We start from the raw sequence: 5,270 nt of genomic DNA, 5'->3' as shown, positions 1-5,270 counted from the left end.
CTTTCCAGGATACTAGGCCTGGGTGGGAAGCTCCTGGGTCTGCCACTATCGACCTGCTAAGTCCGACTCTTCCAGCCACGCCCGAGAGGACAAACCGCCCTATAGAATGACAGGGAGTCGCCAAGCTAGTTGGAAGGCCCAGCCGGTGCCAAGCAGAGAGCTGACTGGGGCCAGTCCCTGTGGATCCCACGCTGCCCTGTGGCTGCTGAGATAAGAAGATTCCTGCTGGGGTCAGAGAACTGCAGCTCCCTGATGGAAGGGAGCCCTGGGCCGAACTCAGAGTGCATCTCACTGACTCCCGAATCAGCTTCGTGTGCTCACCGGGCCTACAAGTCTCTCCTCAGTCCCCGGTGACCAGTGGCCTAGTGCTCTAGGCTCAGAGTGTCAGCGGCCAGCCCTGGACATCTGACCGAAGCTGCAAAGGAGCAGAAAGAGATCTGCAGGAGGCGCGGGCAGTCTTGCAGAGGGAGGGGAGGAAAAAGCGTATTTATTGGACTGGCATTTCTCTTAACAGAACTCTTTCCTAATGATATTTACTTAACTGTATTTGACAGCAGTTACGAGCGCGTCTCCGGTAAACAGGATCTATACTCCTTGCGCCTACAACTGCCTGTCAGTTCCTAAGCCAATCGCAGTAATAACCGCTGGATCATTCTAAGTGTGGCTAAACAGACGTTGGACAAAATCAGTCTGCCACGCGCTGGCTCTGAAGGAAATCTCTTGCACAGTTTGACGAATTGTTTCCAGTCCCTCCAGCAATCCATAACTCGCTCTCTTTCGTCCTCTTTACCTCCCTCTCCCGGTTTCTCCCTTTTTTTTTTTCCTTCTTCCACAGAGAGCAACCCCCGGCGTTTTACCCTTTCTAAGAGGACTCCAGGTAATCCGAAATGGCACTGACCCTTCTCATCCTCCGATTACCTCTCTGAAGCATGAACTTGGGACAAAAATCACACATCAGAAAATTCGCCGTGATTATGTTTGCAGTGCTATCAGCACCGATCAATCACGCGCGCGGCCTAATGCTGGAATGCCGGGCTCGGCCCAGGACGCTGGCTGCATCTCGCCTGACTGACAGTTTTGGTAATTAAGTGATTGTATAGACCTCTCCGACTGTTCTAACAACCTTGTCAGGGCCGTCTGTGGACAGAACAAGCTGAAATCAATGTGCTTCCTGCTCTCTTGAGCAGTTCTGATCGTGTACTCACACCGAATGGGGAGCGGGAATCTGACCAAAGGAAAACTGCTATTCTAAATGATCGGATTAATGGAGGGGGTTGGGTGGAGAAAGTTTACTTCTTGGAGGGAGGAAGAACCAGAGGCATGGACCGAGCCATTCGGCTTCCCTGAGCCATCCTGTTGACCAGGCGTTGGACTAGAAGCCGGGCGAGTGTTATTCAGGGGCCCCAGGCAGGACTGAGGACCCAGCCCCTCCATGGGCAAGAGCCTTCGAGCTGTGTTGTAGTCCCTGAGCTCGGAAACAGTCAGCAGCGGCCGGCACGCAGCAGTCAGAACTCGGTGGTACATCGGTTTTCGCCTGGATTAGAGGCAGAGAGGCTGATGGCTCCGTGTAAATGTCATACGGCAGCTTTTAATAAAGGAATGTTCAGATTGTTAGATTTCAGAACAATGTGAGTTCTGTCCCCCCCCCNCNCCCCCGTCCCCTAGCCAGATTCGCTTCCTCCCCCCTTTTCCCATCCAGACACACACACCACACCTCCTCCGCGCTTGTTACAAATATGTTACATATTCAGAGTGATGTGCGCGTGGCGCCAGCGGGAGGGGCATGTGTGTGTCCGAGCCTCACATCCACTCACCCAGGCAGGCGCCAAAGTGGACCGCCGACCCCCAAGAATAGGCCAAAAGACCCAAACCTGCCCCGCGAGGACTTTCTTTACACTTCCACCATCGAATCTCAGAATAATGACTCATTGAAAGCGGGGGTGGGGTGTCTCATGAGTTTCGGGCTAGAAAGAGCCAGGTTCCCCCAACTCTCGGCCGAAGGAATCAGTTTAAAGAGTATTTTAATTCTTACACCCAGGCACTCCCAAACATTAAAACCTCAACCAATTGAAAATACACACACAAATGGAGGAAGGGAAACAGAAATCAATGACGAGAGTTCAAAGCGCTAGGCCCGGGGAGGAGGCTGCTTGGTGCTAGGCTCAGGGCCCAGCGCGCGGCTTGGGGTCCGATCGAACGCGTGGAGAGGTTGGTGCCACCCGGCAGACATCCAGGCGTGTGTGTGTGTGTGTGTGTGTGTGTGTGTGTGTGTGTGTGTGTGTTGGGGGCGGAGGCTTCACACCCTAATCCAGCCGGGCTCCTTGAGGATCTCCCCTCCCCTGCCTGCCAGCCGCCCATCCTCAGAGAGAAAAATGTGAGTGTGGGCACATTACGCACCATTAGGGAGACACTACGGTTTTAATGTGGCCTAATTAGTGCCGCTAACCGAGCAAATATTATTATATTGAATAATGGTAATACGATGAAAATATTAATGCTTTTGAACTTTGCACAGGGGAGCCGTTCTTCCGGTTCTCCCGGGACACACAGAGCAAGCTCAGATCCAACAGCAGATGCGATCAGGCTCACCTCCGGGAGAAAGGCGAACCCAAGGCCAGATCAGACATCCATGTGTCATTTCAAGCATGAGCACGTAAGCCAATCCTTGGGCAATGCTACACACCACCCACCACTCCAAAAACTCTCTTCCAAATGTGACCCCCCCCCCCCCAATGAAGCTAACAAGAAGCAAATCAGGCTGAAGTCCACTCGGGTCTCTTTTTACTGTGCCCCTTTCTGGAATGTTACAGTGGGTGAGCCCGACGTTCAGTCTAAACACAAACTGCCAGGCAGGTGGAGTTGGGGAGGACGAAGGAGGGCGGGGACTGCTTAATTAGCATGTAAATTCACAGTCCCCCTCTTACTACCAAAGATTTTTCTCTTGGGATTATAGTGAAAAAAAAAAAAACGGGCAATAAACAATTAGAAAATGCGGAAGGCTCCTCAAAATAAGGATTCTAAATCTTAATTTATAGATTGTGGGGCCTGACCACAGAGAAGCTAGATAGGAGCGGCGCACAGGCAGGCTAGGGTGTGTGTTCCAGACCATCACTGTCCGTTACTCTTCCCTCCCGCAACACTCACCCTTTCTTATGGAGCTCCCAGGAGGTGGCTGTGTCTTGTTCTTAAAACAGGTCCTCTCTTTCCTATTTTTTGGGCCACACCAGGGGAAGGTCCTGGGAATTTTCATCTTGGGGTGGTGGGTCGGCTGGGGGAATGGGACTGCGGGATCCTGGACCGAGAGCGCCCCCTCTCAGGCTGAATTGCCTCGTTCCACTGCTGGAGGCCCCCCCTGCGTGTTGCTGGCAGGTCGGAGAAGAGCTCTTTCCCAGACAAACTTGGTGTTTCTGCAGTGGAAACGTTGCTTTTCTATGCAACCAATCCCTTACTCCCAAGAGAGAGCGACTGTACTACAAACGGCCCTCTAGACTTGTCCAGTCCCTACGGTCCCCGGGCACGGGCAGGCGTTTCCACAGGCGTTAAGCCGAGACCTGGAGAGCTTTGCTGTCCGCTGTCGAGTAGGAGAGCAGACAGTTTCCCACCCGCAGTGCGAGATCTGGGAACCCAGCCCCGCCTGCGCCAAGGCTGGGGACTGGGCGGGGAGCTTCCAATTTGTTCCAGTGATGGCTCTTACTTAATAAGGCGATTGATTAGCGCTCAAAGTGCCGTTTTAATTAGCCGCTTGTTAATTAACATCGTAAATGAATTTCTCCTTCTCTGATTGGCATTCCCCCACCCCCACCCCCACCCCCGGATTCCTTCGTTGCAGCCTCTCTAGTGCCTTTAACCTCAGGAACTGATATCAGAATCATTTCATAGATGGCAGGGTCCCTTTATTTGTGTGTCACATAGCGGCTTTTAAAACTTCTCCAGGATTTGCTCTTAGTGGACAACGGTTCAATTTAGAGTGAAATTACGAGTTCTCCCCACGACCCCCTAGTTTAACCCCCCCACACACTCTTTCACGTTGTCACCCTTTCTTCCTTCACCCTTGAATTTGAAGCCCAGTTTTCTTAGACCTGCTAAGATCATCTAGTTTTCCACAATTTGCCAATCTAAAAGGCGAAGAAAAAGCTGGAGCGAGAGCGGGGGTGTGTGTGTGGGGGTGGAGGTGGGGTGGCAGGGGGAGTACAACTGTGTTCTTTTGGAAGAGTTGCTGCTGAAAACTGTGTGCCCTGCCACACTTTCTGAGGTTGTGTGCAGTTGCACCTCCTCTGTCTGCATTCCTGAGAGATCTCTTGAGTCAGCGGATACCCCACTGACTGGAGCCCACTCTTGGTCAATTTGTGGATGGTTTTGCACCATCTTACCCTTAGCTATCATATAAATCTTTCTGTATCCCACTACTTGGGATACATCCCAGGGACTGCTGAACCAAACGCCTGCGCCCTGGGTGAGACTTCCTGGGTGAGACTATAGTGGTACCAAGCTCATTGTGACAATTCCCAGAGCACAAAAGCACCCTGTCGTAGAATGCACATTCAGTAATGATGATTAACCAATACGTGGATAGGATGAATGAGGGGAAAGAGTAAAATGAATGGCTGGTGGCTACTGCCCATGGCTGAAAATATTGGCCCCACAGTGGTGGTGGTGGGGGCTGGGGGCTAAAAGCTTTATCAGGAACACTAGAAGCTGGCAGAATTGGCCCAACTCTCTCCTTCACTCTCACCTCTACCAGTCAGGGCTCCTTCTAAGTGCCCCTGGACCACAAAACTATTTCCCCAGTACATGCATAAGTTTCTTTCCCAACCTACCAGCTTTAATGTTTTGGTAAAGTGATAACTTCTGCAAATTTTAGGATGCCAGAATTATTCTCAAAACTTTCAGGCTCATGGGTTACAGTTTTGGTTACTGTTTTAACTCTTTTCTGTCAGAATAATTTTGTTGCTTTTTTTCCCCCTTTGTCTCTTTGCTCCCAATCACCACTCTCTCGGTTTCAGTCTAAGGACCAGACTGAAGAACAGACTCTGTTTCCTTATTTTCATCTCCCCCCCCCCCTTGAATAGATCATTTTTCTAAGTAGATATACACCGGTATCTAAAGAAGTTGGGAATGTATTAATAGCTGTAAAAAGAGAAAGGAACCTTCCAGGAGAGCCCAATCATGAGATTGCAAGGTCATATCACGATTCCGAATCAGCCTTGATCATGGAGAGCCTATTTGTGTATCTTGCATCTTTTATAGAAAGAAACAATAGCAAGGTACGT

Source organism: Mus caroli, chromosome 5 (assembly GCF_900094665.2).
Source record: "Mus caroli chromosome 5, CAROLI_EIJ_v1.1, whole genome shotgun sequence".
In the NCBI taxonomy this organism is placed as follows: domain Eukaryota; kingdom Metazoa; phylum Chordata; class Mammalia; order Rodentia; family Muridae; genus Mus; species Mus caroli.
Note: the sequence above shows the minus strand (reverse complement) of the source record.